We start from the raw sequence: 20,855 nt of genomic DNA, 5'->3' as shown, positions 1-20,855 counted from the left end.
CTCGCTATATTACTAACAAATTCAAATTACATTCAGAAGATCATGAACTGAACAAATAACATCTGCTAATGCTTGGTTATAGTTTCGGTTAAGCACATAACAACTTACTTGTTCTAACACTTCTTCTCTCGCTCTGAAAATATGTATACATTTAGCGCACATACATTCTGATTCTCATCCATACACTTACACAATTACAAAGATATTACTTCATTTATACATGAAATCAACCTCAATAAGGTCGTCTCTATTGGCAATTGACACTCAATTGGTTGGTTTCAATATGTTTTCATTGATGGAAACATGGAAACATGTTACAGCTTCATATTTTGGTTTAGTAGTTTACTAGCAGACACTTCACCGACACCGGCACTGGCAGGTTGGAAGGAATTCTTTGGATACCAGCATTGCAGACCGACATGGTTTATATTGAGGTTATCGGTATTGGAGGCTGACATCATTTGGGAGATCCAACATCGACAATTGTTTTTGATATTCATGTATATATGTTATTGATCCAACATGTATATTCATATTGTAATTATCTTTGTAAGAGGACATAAGGCATGATGGATTGTAAAGGGATATATAGGTCAGTTGATTAGATCATTCTGTAATAGGAAAGGATATAAATATGTAAGGTTATGGAATATAGTGGAGATGCGAAATATAAGAGAGAGATCATGTATGTGAGGATATCTATGTAAGAGGGTATTCCAGTAAGGGTTTAGGGTTTCAGATCAGAACATACCGAGCTTAACCAAAACTGTATTCAGGCATAGAAGATGCTATCTTTGTAGTTCACTCATTTCTCTGGATTGTAGTCTGGATTTGTATGTAGTCAGTGAGGCTCCTTTTGTGATTGAGCATTGTGCTCTAGGTTGTAAGCCTTCCAACAAGTGTAGGCCCCTATATTTTGTAATATCTTTTCATATGGCCAGTGGATAGATATTGTGGGTCATAATTCCCACCATGGTTTTTCCTTTTTAATGTTTTCTACCTATAATTCTCTATGTTATGGTATTCATTTATGTGATTGGCTTATTGTTTTCTTTACTTCTTTCAATTCTATATGTACCGATATACTGGTTGGTGAATGCATGTTTTAATAAGGTTGAAATTGATCATTTTGGTAGAACATTGATTCAACCCCCCTCTCAGTGTTCCTGGATTCCAACAATTGGTATCAGAGCCTTGTGCCTTGGAGGAAGTTTAACAACTTGAGGAAGATCCTGAATCTAGAATCCATGGATATGAGTTTGGAGAAGAAACTTAAGATATCACTTGAAGATTATGATACTGAAAGGATGAAGAACTTGAAGTTACAAGATGGATTGAATTCTTCTCTAGAATTCATTCTTGTCCTATAGGAGAGGTTGTCATCTATTCTAGCTAGGAGGAAGGAACTTTTGTAGAATAAGGATAATGAAGAGAAAGATGCACTTAATGAGAGATGTCTGAAGATGAGTCAGGAGAACATGGTCATGAGGAATGGAATGCAAGATATAACTATGAGGATGTCTAAAGATATTGAGGACCAAAAGAAAAAAGAAGAAAATCTTGTTGTATCTTTGAAAAACAAATTTGAAGAATGTGGTAGGTTGGTTCATGAAAATGATATGTTAAGAACTGATTTAGTACAATCCCAGAGAAATGAACAAGAACTTGAGAGAAAAATGATAATTCAGAGAGATGATATGACTATTGCAAGTGAGTATAAAAAACAATTTAAGGTTAGTTCAACACAACTAGATGAGTTATTGAAAAGACAAAGGCAGAATGGAGATTCCAGTGGACCTGGATTTGAACAAGGTCAAGTTCCGGTACTACAAATGAAGATCAAAACCATAAGGCACTGGTAAGGTAGTTTAATGCTTATAAATTTAATGGTAGATGCTTTGTTTGTAATAAATTTGGTCACATGGATAGGCAATGTAGAAATAGAGAAAATCTAAACCTTGATTCCACTCCTAGCCAATGTTCTAAATGCAATAAGTATGGTCATAAGACAAAAGATTGTTGATTGAATGTTAAATGTTATGAATGTGGAAAATTTGGACATATGGCTAATCAGTGCAAGTCAGGTAATTATACCAGTTTTAGCAAAGCAATTCAAAAGAACAATGTTACATGCTATGCATGCAATGAGGTTGGGCATATTGCTAAGTTTTGTAGAAGCAGAAATCCACCGGTTGGCAATGATGGATCAAATGATAAAGGGAAAGAGAAGGTTAATGAAATTCGACAAGATCATACCTAGAGATAGGTCAGGAAGTTAGAAGATCAATCAGTAGATGGAAATGCACCAGTTACTCAACCGACAGAGGATGTTGCTCCTGCACCAGTAGGAAGCTCATCCGGTAACTAAGGCAGATGCCTTAAGGGTAGGCAAAATTCATGATGATATTGCATATGCACCGGGAAGAGGTTCTGGAAGATGTTCTAGACATTGGAGATGCTTATCCAGCATGGAGACATTTGATCGAGATCTGGTATCTGCCACCAGAAGTCATTCATATCAATGACAGATTAGGGTTTCTTGGATGTTGGATGAATTATTGATTAACCTAGGAAAGATCAAAGGAGAGAAGAAAGGAACATTCCTGTATGGAAATCTATTTGTCTGTTTAATGCTATTTTTCATCAATGAAACTCCTAGTTTTGGGAAGAGACAATGGGCATTTGATATCCCGTTAGCGAGACAACTAAAACAATCTATTTCTACATTGGATAGTCAGCGAGATGAAAAAGTGTGGGGTTACTTTAAGGCATTTCAGAAGGCTATGAATTATAGGGAGAGAGTTACAAAGCACATTATTGAGAAGTACTCAACAAAGATATGCTTCATGTTTAAGAAAGATGAAACTTTGATGGAGGCAGTTAGGCCATGAAAGATTTGGATTGAGGAAATGGGTTATCAAGTTGATGCATAGATTCTAGATGCTTATGCATAGTTGCTAATTGATAAACCTATCAATGAAACTGTAAATACCTTTGGTATTGCAAAGAAGAAAAAGAAAGAGGTTGAAACTAAGTTTAACTGAAATAAGAGGGAGAAGCAAGAGGGCATGGAAAACAAGTTTGTGGAATAGGTTTCATAGGACATCAAGGCATTAATTGATGTTGTTCTGGAGAAAGGAAGGAAGAGAAAAGAACTAGAAATATTCATTGAGCTAATTGTAGCAGACTTTGGATTTGATGATGACACACCTTTAGCATTCAAAAGGGTATTGAGGAAGAAAATTGAAGAGAATAAGGTAGAAGCAAAGAAGCAACTAGTTAGGAAAGTTACAATCAAGGTACCGAAACATAAAAAAGCACCAAAAGAAACACCTTCTATCCCATGCAATACTGGAAGAAGAAAGAAGAAGGATGACACCAATCTTGTACTTGTATCTGGTAATGTAAGTATTATTCCACCCGAGACTTGTGTAGAATTGGTTGATGAAATAACTAAAGATGGCATGTTGAAGAATGTACAATTTTATTATGAGCATTTGGATGATGAAGAATAGAGAGAAGTAGAGGAATCCATTTTTTTGTATTTGGATATTTATGAGAAAGCCTTGTTAGAAATTGAAAACCAAATATCGACACAATTATATGACATATTAGATGCTAGAATATTATCAGCAATGGAAGAGGACAAGCATATAAAGATTCAGGAGTTGTTATCTATTTGTGTTTCTATTACTCCAAAGGAGATGAACAAGACACCTGAGGTTGCAGATAGGAAGATCTTTCACATCAAACATAGAATAGTAAGTCTTATGTTAGGTAGGGTTAATTTGATAGTCAAGGAGACCCACAAGGCATGGGTTCAATTCTTTGCAGCAAACATTGGTTTTAATACTTCACCAGATCCTAAAACAGATAATACAGATATCCCGGTTGAAGGGAAAGGTAAAGGTATTGTGGGTAATTCACCCTCAATTTTGAAAAATATGAAGATATTGGATATATAGCCCCTGGTAGAGACTAATGTACATGCAAATATTGAGATACTGGTAGAATCAGAGAGTGTAAATATTGCAAGTGTACATGTTACTAATGTTGAGGATAACAGTCCTCCAGATCAGAATGTATAGGATGAGGACACAGTTCCTAAGGAGGAACCAATAGTAACTAAGATTGCACTAAGTGGTGAAGCCACCAGTGCAAGTGAGGAAGCTATAAAAGTTAAACCATCAGAGGAGAAGAAAGGGGAAACCGACAGGGAATCGGTAGTGAGTCCATCATTGTTGTCAATTGACACCTCAAAGGTTGAAAAGAAAAGCATAACCAAGATGAGTTCTATTGAGCTCATGATGATGGCTGCAAATAAAATGATGAAGGAAGGATCTATGGACAAAGGGGTTATGGATCAGTCTATCACCGTTTTGCATAGACTTGTCTCGAAGTGTAAATTTGACAAAGAAGCAAGCCCATCCGACAAGCTTAAAATAATCACAGAGCACATTTCAAAGGACTTTCAGTCTTTACAACACATATCAAATTGACAGACATTGGAGAGGTTTACATAGGCAAAGAGAGCAACATTTGATTAGATGATTGAGTTAGAGAGAAAGGAGATTAATGATAAGTTGAAGTTGATTGATAATTATTTGAGGCAATGTACTAATATTTATAGAGTATGTTGTAACACATGTTTACTTACTACTGAGACAGAGAAAAGGATTAAGGATATTCAGGAGGAGATTGTAGGTATAGTCAATTCTTTTGATGGGTCAAATTATTTAACTACATCTATAGATGGCCAGATTTTGGTTTTGGAAGCCCAAGTTTTAGCTCTTGAGAGGGAAAAAGATAAAATAATACGGAGAGCCAGAAGTCTTAGAGGATTGGTGAGTCCCCAGTTGGATTCATTAAGTGTACATAAGAAGGAGTGTATTAATATGGTTGGTAAGCCCACAATGACAAAGCTTAATGAGAAAGAGTCATATGCCCATATGCTAAATGGACTTGTATCTATTTTTGACACTTTAAAATTAGGTTGGGATACTTATCTAGAGATTTTGGAGAAGGCTTATCCAGAAGTTTTGAAATATATTCAGCTCTGGTAAGGTATTTTGGGACGTTCATTGTATAGTATTTTCATTCTTCGTCCTAGTTTTTAGTATTTTTGGTATTTTTGGCATTGACGTCAAAGGGGGAGGTATAGGTGAAAAATGTTTAGGAGATTTGGAGGTATGGATTATTTGTTTAGATGGATTTTCACCTTAGGGGGAGCAGGCTCAAGTTGAAACCGATAGATGGAAACCATTATCATTTTTCACATGAGTGTTCCCATCAATGCGAAAGGGGGAGATTGTTGGCAATTGACACTCAATCAGTTAGTTTCAATATGTTGTCATTAATGGCAACTTGGAAACATGTTTTGACGTAATATTTTGGTTAAGTAGTGTATTGACAGACACTTCACTGACACTGACAGGTTGGAAGGAATTCTCTGGGTATCGGCATTGCAAGCCGACATGGTTTATATTCAGGTTATCAGTATTGGAGGCCAACATAATTTGGGAGATCCGACATCAGAAATTGTTTTTGATATTCATGTATATATGTTATTGAGCTGACATGTATATTCATATTGTAATTATCTTTGTAAGCCAACATAAGGCATGATGGATTGTAAAGGGGTATATAGGTCAGTTGATTAGGTCATTTTGTAATAGGTAAGGATATGAATATGTAAGGTTATGGAATATAGTGGAGATGCAAAATATATGAGAGAGACCATGTATGTGAGGATATCTATGTAAGAGGCTATGTCGGTAAGGGTTTAGGGTTTTAGACCAGAATACACACAACTTAATTGGAACTGTATTCAGGCATAGAAGATGCTATCTTTGCAGTTCACTCATTTCACCAGATTGTAGTTTGGATTTGTCTGTAGTCAGTAAGGCACCTATATTTTGTAATATCTTTTCATATGGCGGCCAATGGATAGATATTGTGAGTCACAAATCCCATCATGGTTTTTCCTCTTTGAGGGTTTCCACGTATAATTCTCCATGTTATGGTATTCATTTCTGTGATTGGATTATTCATTGCTTTAATTATTTAAATTCTATATGTACCTATATACCGGTTGGTGAATGCATGTTTTAATAAGGTTAAAATTGATCATTATGGTAGAACACTTATTCACGCCCCCTCTTAGTGTTCTTGGATTCCAACAGGCTCAACACACAACATCTAATTACAAAAAATATAACCACACATGCTACAAAATCCAATGTGGACCTAGCAATGTTGGCTAAGACATATCATGCGCCCATATCACATGCCTTGAACATGAAACACCTCCAAGAATTATGCATCAAACATCCGCAACACACTACAAGCATCTAGTCCACCAAAACAATGAAGAACACCAACACATAGGAGAAAATCATCAATTACGCACACAACAATCAATGTAGACCATCAACACAAAAGGCACATGATCTAGAAACATCCACAAGAATCATGAATTACCACCACAACATCCACAATAAATCAAATTACTAGAATCATATCATCATCATACCGAACTTAAAGAATAGTAATTGAAATGACTATCAACCTAGAAAAATAACTTATGGAGCTCCAAACCACAAACCAACCAAATTGAAGATACACATCAACCTCCCAAAAATTCCTCCAAATCTACAAAACAAGATATTACAATGTGGACCAATATAGATCAAAATATTAAACACACTGGCATCACTGAACAACAAGAAAATTATCCACAACACAAAAACTCATAATTAACTCAAATCTTTATGCAGACCTCTAAAAATCATATTGAATCATCTACATACAATCCTCTACAAACCCTTTAATCCACAAAATTTGATCATCAACATGCTGAAAAAACCAACTGACTACTCCACCGCAACACTATCATCGATAGAGAAATATGTTGACATCAATGACAACACATCTCTTAGATATCACTCAAGCATATATTTGTAGCATACTAACATAAATATCCAATAGATGTAAAGAATGAAAGAGAACTAGACAAGGGAGGGAGGGTGAAGATGAGAGACCAAAGAACCAAAATTAATATAAAGGAGTAAGAAGAGATGGAGAGAGAGTTAAACATGGAGGGAGTCAGAGACTTAGAGAGAGAGGAAATAGAGAAGAAGAGAGGTGAGAGACCTAGATGGGAGAGAGAGATGAGATGGGGGTTTAGGGAGGGTGGGGGAGATAGAGAGAGGAGAAGAAAGGGAGGGAGAAATCTAGATAGGATATGGAGTAAGGAAGAAAGTGAGAGATCTAGAGAGGCAAGAGAGGTGAGTGAGGGAAAGAGATGGAGGTAAGGATGGAGGGGGACATAGAGATGTATAGGGGAATAAAGGGAGTGTGAGACCTAGATAGGGGAGGGAGAAAGAAGAGGATGGATAGAAGAATAAAGAGAGAGAGGGGTAAGAGGGGATGGAGAGAATAAGAGGGGAAGAGTGAGGGACCTAGAGAAGGAGGGGAGATAGAGGTGAGGGGAGAGAGAGGAGAGGAGATCTAGTTCATAGAGAGATATGGGTAAGAAGGGATAGAGACAAATGTGGACAAATAAAGAGATAAATAAAGAGATAGATTTAGAGAGGTGAGATACCTAGAGAGAAAGAGAGAGGTTAGACACCTAATTAGGGAGAGAGATGTGGATGGATAGAGGGGGATAGAGAGAGGTGGGTAATAAGACATGGATAAAGATCTATAAAGATGGAGAGGGAGGGAGGGAGAAGCAATAATTGAGAGAGGGGAGTGAGATATAAAATGAGAAACAAAAGAACAAAGAGGAAGAGAAGGATAAGGAGGGAGAGTTAGATACTGTGTGATTGAGAGACCTAGAGAGGGTAAAAAGGTAGATAGGTGAGGGGGAGAAAGTTTAGAAAGTGAGAAAGAGGGGAAAATAGGTAGGGAAATAAGTGGAGAGGGAGAGAAATAAATAGAGGGGAGAGATATAGAGGTGAGATACATAGAGCCTAGGGAGGGAGGGGTGAGAAACATAAGAGATAGAGATAGAGCTAAGATTGATAGAGAAGGAGATATATATATATATATATATATATATAATGAGGCAAGAAGTGATAGGTAGTGAGGTAAAGAGGAGGGGATATACCTACAAATGAGGAGAGAGAGGGTGGGAGGAATAGGTTGTTGGCATTATGTGAACTAGTATAAGGACATAACGATATTGTATGTTGTCATTGATGTCAATATGTGATATGAAGTGAACCGGCATATGTGATATGTGAGAAGACAGAACCAGTATATGTGTGAACCGGTATATATGCCAAAGTGAAGTGGTATATTTGTTCAAGATGAACCAGCATGTCAAGATGAACTAGCATGCATTTATGGGAACTGACACATGGAAGCACTGTATGACTACCGGTTAGTAGGTAGTTTCCACTTCAAGATTTCCAATTGGAGTACCTCAAGCCTGTGTGACTCAATCGGTGATCTTAGTGTGATGAGTTAGCAGCATAACGGTGAAGAGATCGTGTTGCCACATAAGCTCTATGCACGAGAAGGATCTTGCATGAAGAACACAATCCCTATCTACCTCGGGAATGTGTGAAGTTTTGTCAACTAATGATAACGCGTGATGGGTTATCAGCTGCTATGAAATCGGTGGATAATGGATGATGGAGAATGTCTTGAGATCGAATCAAGATTTTTGCATGTAATGCAGTATGATTCAACGGTCAGAATTGAACTGCTTGAATTGCTTAACCTAACAGGTTTAGGGTTTAGGGTTTTTGCTACTGACCTATTTGTTTCCTATAAGGTCAATGTTGTGTTTCTTTTTGAGGTTGTTGGCAAAAGTTGTGTGTGTGTATCCAAGGGAAGTGATACGTGATTCTTGCCAGACCAAAGGAGAGAAGAGATACCTGCAAAGTGAATGTGCAAAAGGTGGAGAGGAGCCAAAATGGATCTACAATAGCATTGAGTGTTGTTACCATATCATTGTAATTTCTATTGATCTTTAACCACTTCAACAATTGTGAAATCCCTTAACAGGGTAGCCTTAACTGGCTTGATACAAATCCCCTAACAGGGTAGCTTTAACCGGCTTGATTAAAATCCCCTAACAGGGTAACTCAAAGTTAATGAGTTCTGGGAAGCTATAGAGCTCTAGAGATCCTTTAGCTATTGAGTTCTTGAAATCCTCTAACAAGGGAACCCTTAACCGGGTGATCCCTAACAGGATCGGTTCCTAGCAGAACCTATTGTAATGTCTTTAATCGGACAAGGCTCCTAACAAAGCAAACTTCTAAAGAGTTCAAAAGCAGCTTGTGGGTATTCATCCCCACCGTGGTTTTTCCTAGTTGGCTTTCCATGTGAAAAATATGTGTGTCATGTGTGATGCTTTGTTATTATCTATTGAGCATATGATGGTTCTATGTTTTATGCCTGTCTATAAAACATATTGAACTAACTGTTATGAAGATCTGATGATAGTTTACCTATTCATGCATGAGGGTGTAATGGTACTATAGTATTGAGCTAAGAGGAAAGCTTAGTGAGTGACTGGTTTATGATTGTTTTAATTGTTCTAGGTCTTACCGGTTGCACTCTGTTTCGACTAGTATCCCTGTTTGCCAGTCATTTGGAGTATTTGCTGTCGAACCGATTTTGGACTATATTTGTGTTTGTACTGATTCACCCCCCCCTCTCAGTACCAATTTGGTACTATTCATTCATCATTGAGTTATCAATTGGTATCAGAGCACTCTAGGTCCTCTATGTTGTAAGTTTAATTGCTTGAGGTAAAGATCCCAGTAAAATGATGAAGAGGGAAGGTCCAAAGTTTAACAGGGAAAATTTTTGTATATGGAAAGATAGGATGAAGATATTCATCAGAAGCATGGGTGCTCAACACTAGAGTTATGTTGAGAATGTCGATGTTGTCCCTAGCGGTACTCTCACTGATGACCAAAAGAGAGAGATACAAGAAAATGGGCAAGTCATGGAAGCCCTCATCAATAGTCTATCCAACATTGAGTTTATTGATGTTCACGACAAGGTAAATCCCAAAGAGGTATGGGATGCTCTTGAAAATATCTATGGTGGTGATGAACATGTAAAACAGGATAAGGAAGAAAGTCTGAGAGGGAAGTTTGAAGATATGTAGATGGTTGAAGGTGAGACCATTCAACAGTATGGAATAAGAATCAAAATAGTTGTTGGAGAAATCAAGAGTGCAGGTGGTAAAATAGAAGATTCCACTATGGTAAGAAAAGTCTTGAGATCCCTATTACCAGTCTATACAATAAGGGTTGCTGCTATCTAGGAGCTAAGATCAATAGACAAGTCTAAGGTATCCTTGGACTCCATCATAGCCAAGTTAACAACCTATGAGATAAATTGTTTTGATGGCAGTGTTCAAAAGACTAAATCAACATTTAAAGCCTCTGCTTTACCATCCAGAAAAGGAAAAGAAGCTAGCACTAGTGGTGAACCTAGTCAGAGCAGAGAAATGAATGATGAGGAGATTTTGATGGTATTTGAAGCTCTTCTTGCTAGGAAGCTTCCTAAAGGAACCGGTAAATACCAAGGTAAGCTACCTTTGAAATGCTTTTCTTGTAACCGGATATGACATATTGCTATAAACTGTCCTAATGGTGATAACAAGGACAAACCAGAAAGGTTTAGGAAAAATGAAAGGAGGAAATCGGAGAAACTATTTTGTGGCAGTTGATGAAGGTGTCATAGATGAGGAATCAGAAGATGAAGAGAATGAAGACATTGTGTTTGTTACTGTAAAGGAAGATGTGGTAGACAAGAAGGCTCTTGTCTCCCTGTTTGATAATTCCAATGAGTGGATCATTGACAGTGGCTATTCTCACCATATGACAGGTGACCAGAGCAAGTTTCTATCCTTGGAGGAGTATGATGGTGGTGTGGTTCACTTTGGAAATGATGCACCATGCATGGTCAAAGGCAGAGGGTCCATCTCTCTGAATGGAAAGAGAAATGTTGACAATGTGTACTGGGTTGATGGTCTTAGACACAACCTTCTAAGTGTTGCCCAACTAAATGACAGTGTCCTCACTCTGGAATTCAAGAATGGAGTTTGCAGAATCAAAGGAAAAGATGGTAAATTGGTGGCCACCAGCATACAGACCAAAGGTAACCTAAGAAATTGGTGGATAATGGACAATGGAAAATGTCTTGAAACCGATTCAAGATTGTTGCATTTAATGTAGTACGATTCAATGGTTAGGATTGAACCGCTTGAATTGCTTAACCTAACAGGTTTAGGGTTTAGGGTTTTTGCTACCGACCTGTTTGTTTCCTATAAGGTCAATGTTGTGTTTCTTTCTGAGGTTGTTGGCAAAATTTGTGTGTGTGTATCCAAGGGAAGTGATACGTGATTCTTGCCAGACCAAAGGAGAGAAGAGATACCTGCAAAGTGAATGTGCAGAAAGTGAAGAGGAGCCAAAATGGATTTGCATTATCATTGAGTGTTGTTACCAGATCATTGTAATTCCTATTGATCTTTAACCACTTCAATAGTTGTGAAATCCCTTAACAGGGTAGCCTTAACTAGCTTGATACAAATCCCCTAACAAGGTAGCTTTAACTGGCTTGATTAAAATCCCCTAACAGGGTAACTCGAAGTTAATGAGTTTTGGGAAGCTATAGAGCTCTAGAGATCCTTTAGCTATTGAGTTCTTGAAATCCTCTAACAAGGTAACCCTAACCGGGTTTAACCCTTAACCGGGTATTGTACCCATCCCTTGACCGGGTGAACCCTAACAGGATCGGTTCCTAGTAGAACCTATTGTAATGTCTTTAACCAGACAAGGTTCCTAATAGAGCAGACTTCTAAAGAGTTCAAAAGTAGCTTGTGGGTATTCATCCCCACCATGGTTTTTCCCAGTTGGTTTTCCACATGAAAAATATGTGTGTCATGTGTGATGCTTTGTTATTACCTATTGAGCATATGATGGTTCTATGTTTTATGCCTATCTATAAAACATATTGAACTAACTGTTATGAAGATTTGATGATAGTTTACCTATTCATGCATGAGGGTGTAATGGTACTATAGTATTGAGCTAAGAGGAAAGCTTAGTGAGTGACCGGTTTATGATTGTTTTAGTTATTCTGGGTCTTATCAGTTGCACTCTATTTCGACTAGTATCCCTGTTTGGCAGTCATTTAGAGTATTTGCTGTCAAACCAGTTTTGGACTATATTTGTGTTTGTACTGATTCACCCCCCCCTCTCAGTACCGGTTTGGTACTATTCGTTCATCATTGAGTTATCATAGGTAGTGATTAAGAGAATAGAGAGTAATAAGATGAGCATGGGGGCTTCACTGACTAGGCAATATTATATCACGTGTGTTCATATTGGGGGTTTAATATCTAAAAAATGAGGGTACAATGTATTGCCTATTGGTGAAAATAGGGGGGTTTAAATTCGGGCTAAGAAAAAATGTAATATTTGGTGAAAATACTAAGGGGGCTTTTAATTCAGGTTGTGTATTGGGAGGGGGTGACAAAAAAGGTGTTTAGGGCAATATTTTTGAAAATAGGGGGATTATTTAGTATACCATGAATGCACATGATATACCCAAGTTCACTAAGTAAAGCCCCCATGAATGTGAGAGGTAGGTAGGGTTAGAGATTTGGCTAAGGAGGGAACATGAGATAGAGAGGCTTAGAGAGAAAGGTTGAGTTTGTATTGAGTTATAAACATTCAATTAAAGTGAGAATGAGAGACAATGTTTCAATGGTAAACATTTAGCTAGCACCATATTTGGCACTCACAAAATGCAAAGAATGCACTTTTCACGTTTGGCTAGAACCAAATTTTGTGCTAGTAGAATGTGAAAAGTGCTGGTGCTAGCCAAATGTGAAAAGTGCAGTCTTTGAATTTGGCTAGCGCCATATTTGACACTTGCCAAATGCAAAGAATGCACTTTTCACATTTTTTTTGATGAATAGGCCTTCTCTATTAGAAAATAATATTAAAGTACATATTCACAAAAAAGACCGGGGGATACAAGATCACCCTGCGAGAGTCAAACAAAAAGAAGCCAGAGCCAAAAAACAAAGCTATTCATCAAATAAAAACTTCCTCAAGCAGGCAAAGCAGTGGCAGTCAAGGGGGGAGGATCTTGATCATCTTTCTTTCCCCATATGTTAGTGGGGCCAGGAGTCGGGTCTGACATGGACCATCCATCTTATTGTTGGCATATGCACACTCCAATGAGACATTGCAGGTGATTGAAGGTTTTGTCATTAATGGCAACCTTACAATCCTATGGCACCGACAAGGCATTACACTGGCACTAGCAAGATTAGACTCTACACCGGCACTCAGACCATTGACACTGGTAGAGAAAGGAAGCATATCGGCACAGAGGCCGATAGGATTTTTGTTATATTATATTTTGTTTATTATTGTAAAATCTTTGTAAGCCGACTTAGCATCATTGTAAAATGACTTGTATATAAGAGAGATCATTATAGAACATTTAAAAAGTAAGTAAGAAGAATATATTTAGGCAAAATAAGACAGACCTATTATGCAAATTATAGGTATAGGGTTTATGTAAGAAGCAGAGTAGAAACCGGTACTGGATCTAGCATTATAGATGTTATTCTGAAGCACTACAAGATACTGGATTTATATAATCCATCATTGTAAGTCAGTGAGACTTCCCATTGAGCAATGAGCTCTAGGCAGTTGGCCTTCCTGCATGTGCAGGCCCCTCTTGTAGTAGTAATATTCTCTTATTGGCCAGTAAGTGAATATTGTTGGTCACAAATCCCACCGAGGTTTTTACCACACTGGGTTTCCTCATTAAATCATTGTGTTATGATGTGTTTTTCATGTGGTTGCTTTTAATTTTGTTTATTGCATTATTTCTTGCATATTGGTACACTGTTATAATATGCTCTACATGTTTTAAGTTAAGAAATTCAATACACTAGTTAGATACTGATTCACCCCTCGCTCCAAGTATTTGTGGGAATCCTAACAATTGGTATCAGAGCTTGGTCCTCTATTTTGAGAAGCCTAACAACTTGAGGAAGATCCTAACATCAGTAGATATGGAAAATCTGATGAAGCAATTGGAAGTAGCTCTTTCAGACTATGATACAGAGAAATTGAAAAATATCAAACTAGAAGATGATCTAAAGGTAGCACAGGATATCATTCAGGCACTTCAAGAAAATCTTACAATTTCAAGAAACAAGAGAAGAGAACTTTGTGAAAAGATGCAAAATGAGAATGATGAAAAAGAAACTCTTAATGATATGATAAACAAGCTAAAATGAGAGAGCATGACAACAAAGAACGAGATGCAGGATATGACTATGAGATTTTGTAAAGAAATTGAAGATAGAAAGAAGAATGAAGAAGATTTGACTAGAAGACTAAGTGATGCTACAAATCAAAACACAAGACTTAGCTATGAAAATGATTTGTTAAAAACAGATCTGATGCACACTTAGAATGACTCCAATGAACTAATGAGGCAGAAAGAAGTCTTAGAAAGAGAACTAGATACTGCAAATCAACATAAAGAAAAATTCAAGAAAAGCTCAGAGGAACTTGGTAACTTGATGAAGAATCAAAAACCTAAAGGTGACACTTCTGGAATTGGCTTTGAAGTTGGTGAAAGCTCTAGTACTGCAAACACTCAGGATCATAGCAAACTAGTAAGACAACCTAATGCTTATAAATTCAATCGAAAATTCTTTAACTGTAATAAGTATGGTCATAGAGAAAATGAATGTAGATCTAGAAATTATCAAAATATCAACACACCCACCGGTCAATGCTCAAAATGCAACAAAGTTGGTCACAACTCTGAAAAATTGCAGAATGAATGTGAGATGTTATGTTTGTGGAAGATTTGGAAACCTATCTAATCAATGTAGAACACAAACCGGCATAGGTTATGGGAAAGCTATTTAGAAGAATAATGTGACTTGTTATGCATGTAACAAGATTGGGCATATTGCAAAATTCTATAGAAGTAAAGGATCACCGACAGACAACAATAGTTCTAGCTTGAAAGGTAAAGAAAAGGTTGAAGTTAAGCAAGAATTCTCAAAACAATGGATTAGAAAGTCAGACCTAAATATTGTTGGGAATACTCCTCCACCGGTAGAACCAATCAATGCTTCAGGGGTAGGATAGAGTGATGCTTCACTAGTAGGACAAAGTAATACTCCACCGACAGGAAGCTCTTCATCAAATTGAATAAAACTCTCTTGAGGATTTGGCAATCAATGAGACATATGCTATAATTCCCTCAGTTAATGGTGAGAAGTTGGAAATTACTTCTATACTGGTAGACAATGTTAAGTGACTACTTAACCAACATAAATTAAATGTGGTAGATGGCAAAATAAACATTATAAATTTGTGGTTTTCGCTCCATCTCACTTCACCGAGATTTCAAACATTCGAAGAGCGCAAAATTTATAGAGCTAAGGGATTTCGAGCAAAGAGGCAAAGCACTTTAGAAATCAATCCAAAGGCAGAAAAAGGTATTTATCATGGCATCCTCCTCTGCACCTGAATTCATAGCAAACCCTACAGTAGTCGAGGTTATAAAATGCCCTAGGCCTGTATTTCAACTAGTTCCCGAGGTAGCAAAGAAAGATAACAATGTAGGTGCTTTTTCCCAAATTCCAAAGGGAGTTGTTTTCACAAAAGATCCCCGAATATATATTCATTGCAACATAGAGGAATTAGGAGATGAAGAAATTAAAAGCATGTATAAGACTATTATATGTGACAATTTCGGTAATGTAAAATCTTAACATAAAATTGTTGAAACCCTAGGATTCACTGAAATCCTCTACATTCTTGAATTTCCCAAGGAGGTGATTAGGATAGTTTTAAGTAGGGTACATTGTTTATTCTTTTGGCTTGATTAAGTACACAAAATAACAAAGGAAGCTGTGAAAGTAGTAACAGGGTTACCTTCCACTGGTAACACACCAGACAAGACTAAGAAGGTCTCCAATGACCTAGTATGAACTTAACTAGTGCAACATTAGACATAAGGTCTCTGAGGGTTAATGATGTGAATGATATAAATGTGAGATTTGTTAGCATGATTTTAGGGTACAAAGCAACTCATGCAAATAGACTTAACTCAGTTTCCAGTTTATGCATTAAAAGTGCTTATGACATGGTTAGAGACAATGTGAAAATTGATGTATGTGAATGGTTAAAAGATTAGTTGATTGATAGCTTAGGCAAAATCAAGAAGGATAAGAAAGGAACATTTAGATTTGGAAATATACTTGTATGCTTGATGCTACACATAACTAAAAAGGTTCCCGGTATTGGCCATAAGAACCTTGGATTTGATATACTGGTAGGAAAATAGTTAACAGACCTATTCAACAACATGGGTGAAAAAAAATAAAAGAACATTCATGACTATTTTCAAGCACTAAAGGTTAGGATGAACAAAAGAATCAGACTATCATAGAAAATTGTCAACAAATACAAGGATGCTATATGTTTTGTAATAAAAAAGGATGAGATTTGGATGGAAGCAGTCATCCCAAGAATGATCTGGGTAACAGAGATGGGTTATGAGACTGATGATCATATAATTGAAACTTATGCTAAAGCACTTCTAGAAGCACCAAATGAACCAAAGGAAGAAGTGTTTGGTAGTGCTGAGACCATAGAAAAACAAGTTCAATCTAAGAAGAGAGTGAAAAAGGTTGAAGTAGTTGTGAGAAGAGGTTCTAGATAGGCTAAGGCTATTAAAGAAGATGTATTAAAACAAATTGGTATCACTAAGGATGAGTTAGGAACTCTATAGCCTGAGACTTACCTATCACCGGTAGCTACTTCTTTAGAGAGTGACATGCCCACAAATTTCAAAAGAGTTGTAAGGAAAAGGGATCCTTCACCGGCATCCACACCTTCACCTAGAAGGACTAGACAAAAACAACAGGCAGTGAGGTCTCCGGTTAGACAGACAACACCAAAGAAAAAGTTGACACCAAAGAAGAAGAAGACTAAACAAAACATGGCCCCACTTGACAAATTGCTATATGATATCATAGAGGAAGGGAAACTCAAAAACATAGGAAAGGTCTATGATACACTGTCAGCAGATGACAAAGAACAAGTTGAAAACAATGTTATTTTACACATGGACATCTATAAGAAGTTCTTAATGGAAGTGATAGATGAAGTACCAGATGAATTGTTCAAAACACTGGAAGCAAGAAGACAAGCTATTATAGAGCTTGATAGAAAATCAAAATTGAAAAGTTACTTGCTGTTTACCCATTAAACTCACCTAAGGAGATAAATGACTTAATTGCAGAAGCCAACCAGTCAATTTTCTCTACTACACACTGACATATTGCATTAATGGTTGGAAGAGTGAATGAAGTAATAGAGGAAACAAAAAGTGGATGGGATACATTCCTAGTTGAGAAAGAAAAATAGGAAGAATACAGGAACCCCAAACTGTTAAAGGTATACTAGAAGGAGAGAGACAAAGGAAAAGGAAAGGTTGGTGGACATCCGAGCATCAAAGTAAAAGATAACTTATCCCCACCGCCTCAAATTGCATCACTGGTAAAAACTATTGAAGATCAACCAACAGATGAGAGTATGGATAGAAAGGATACTAATCCTAATCCTAAGGTACTATACACAATTGATGTTGATACACAAAAGGTCAACATTGTGATAGACAAAGAAACAACCGGCAAAATAGATATGGCTAGTGAGCCACTGACAACTGACAGCATTGACAATACTGAAAGAAAAGTTGAAGTTGATAACACAGAGCAACAGGTAGAGACTTAGACTGAGACTAAAATAGAGCAACAAATAGAGAGACAAGTAGAGAAACAGGCTCTGGAACAAGAATAGGTTCACATGGAAATAGTGCCACCGGCAATAGGAGAAGATCAAAAACCATTTCTTAAAGAAATGGAAACACAGACTGACCTACCAGAGGTCACTGCAAGCTTGGTTACTTCCTCCACTGGCAGAATTCAGAATGTTGGTTCCTCCTCAATAGGTTACAAATCAACAAATGTAACTGAAGTACTTTTGGACTCCATAAAAAAGATAACAGATTGTAGTTCACAGGCTTATAAAGCTATCAATGACACAATCCTAATTTTGAAGGTAATAGCTCCTAACTATAACATAGACAATAAGGATTCTTTAAAAAAACTTGATACTTTGTGTAAATACATCACGGAGAACACAGTGACTATTGAGCAAATAAAGGAAGAGACATTGAAGAAAAAGGTAGAAATTGAAAAGCAAAAATTCTTTGAAGATCAGATAAAGAAGTGTACTAGGGAATTTGACACACTTCTACCAGAACTATGTATCTTATTAAAGGAATTTAAAACCCTATACAAAGATACTTGCAAGACAAACTTTTTGACAGTAGACATAGATAAGAAAATGAGAAAGGTACAGGATGAAATCAATAAACTTGCAGACAATTTTGTTAATTCACTAGATACATTATCAGTTTTTGAGCAAAGGCTAACACATTTTGAGGAAGAATTACTTAAGTTAGAAAGAGAAAAGGAGAGAATAGTAAATAAGGCAAAGCATTTGAGACTAAGACTGAGTCCAAGATTGGACTATCTAGCATCATTACAGAAGGAAATATCTGAGGCACTACTACGGGGATAGAGAACACTGGCAGAGCATATGCAACACCTCACCGATACAGTTAAAAGAACAGAGACAACAATAAAGGACAACAAGAAGTTTATGGAAAGTATAAGCTTGATTTTGGCAGATCTTTTTCAAATTGTAACCACCTAGTTACAAGGTTGAGTGAGACTACAACTCTACTAACATCTTGGCAACCTTTGTCATTGATGCCAAAGGGGGAGTAGTAGTATGAGAAAATAACCAGTAGAAGACTTGTCTGCTCAGGGGGAGCTCTTACATTTTTTGGAAACATTTTTGGATTACAGTTTTGGATACACTTTTGAATTTTCTCATGAGTGTTGCCATCAATGCCAAAGGGGGAGATTGTTGGCATGTGAACACTCCAATGAGACATTGTAGGTGATTGAAGGTTTTGTCATTGATGGCAACCTTACAATCCTATGGAAATGGCAAGGCATTACATCGGCACTAGAAAGATCAGACTCTACACTGACACTCAAACCAACGACATTGGCAGAGAAAGGAAGCATACCGGCACAGAGGCCGACAGGATTTTTGTTATATTGTATTTTGTTTATTATTGTAAAATCTTTGTAAGCCAACTTGGCATCATTGTAAAATGACTCTTATATAAGAGAGATCATTACAAAACATTTAAAAAGTAAGTAAGAATAATATATTTAGGTGAAATAAGGCAAACCTATTATGCGAATTATAGGTTAAGGGTTTATGTAAGAAGTAGAGCAGAAACCGGTACTAGATCTAGCATTATAGATGCTATTCTGAAGTAGTACAAGATACTGGATTTATATAATCCATCATTGTAAGTCAATGAGACTTCCCATTGAGCAGTGAGCTCTAGGCAGTTGGCCTTCCTGCATGTGCAGGCCCCTCTTGTAGCAGTAATATTCTCTTATTGGATAGTAAGTGAATATTGTGGGTCAAAAATCCCACCAAGGTTTTTCCCACACTAGGTTTCCTCATTAAATCATTGTGTTATGGTGTGTTTTTCATGTGGTTTCTTTTAATTCTATTTATTGCATTATTTCTTGCATACCGGTACACTGTTATAATATGCTCTACATGTTTTAAGTTAATAAATTCAATACACCGGTTAGATACTGATTCATCCCCCCCCTCTCAGTATCTGTGGGAATCCTAACACTTATATGTCTTTTTCTTCTTCTCCTTCTTCCTATCTAGGAGGCGAAATAGCCAGAACTAGGCAAGGAAATTTAGAGGAGGTGGCAGTAGGCCACCCAGAACCATCACCAACAATAGGAGCCAAAGTAACAGGAGTAGCAGAAGGCCATCTCGAGGTAGAACCATGATGCAGAGGAGAAGATGAGTGACACCTCCATGCATCATCTCCCCCACCAAAGGAGTGGCGAGGAACTTGAGACCGCAGGGTCTGAGAGTGTCGAGCAGAGGAGCTTCGGCCAGGGTGGTGGCCATGGGGCGGAGTGTGGTTAGAAGAAACAAAATCAGATGGTGCTGTAGCAACCGCACAAGGGTCATTGCCCCAATGCTGAAGGAGCTCCTATAAATGGCCCACCTCAAGAGCTACTTTATCAGCTTGTAGATGAATCTGCATTAATACATTATTACAAATGCAAGCTTTAACATAGATTGAGACATTAGTATCCAAACAGATGTTAGTGAAAAGAACAACATTTCTATCTTTCCAAAGAGTAAATAAGATGTCCATTTTGAAAGCATGCCATATCTGAGAAAACTTGAAGGGGATTCTAGGAGAATCACCTAGAAGAGCCATATGCCAAGAAAAGGGCTCAGGCCGAAAAGGCCGAAAGAAATCATGGATCTAAGTCCAATACTGTTGAGCTCTTCTACATAACCAAAAATTGTGCATAAAAGTTTTTGGATGTCCACAAAAAGGGCACTGAGGATCAGGAACCCCTAAAAGTTTAAGTCTGAAACCCAAGGGCAACCCTTGAAAAAGAACACACCAAGCAAAGTGTGAAATCTTGGGTTCAGTGGTGGCAAACCAAACAGAAAGAAACCTGAGTCTCTAGGATTTCTGAGAATACTGCAAATGCCACCACTGGTTAAGAATATGGACCATAGGAAAATGGGACACCAACCAGAGATAACCCATTTTGGGTTTGTAGCTAGTGAAAGGAGTCCAAGGATGCCACTTCCAATCCTTCTAGCAAGGTTTGACAGACTGAATGCTAAGATTAT

This window comes from Cryptomeria japonica, chromosome 6 (genome assembly GCF_030272615.1).
Source record: "Cryptomeria japonica chromosome 6, Sugi_1.0, whole genome shotgun sequence".
NCBI lineage: Eukaryota > Viridiplantae > Streptophyta > Pinopsida > Cupressales > Cupressaceae > Cryptomeria > Cryptomeria japonica.
Note: the sequence above shows the minus strand (reverse complement) of the source record.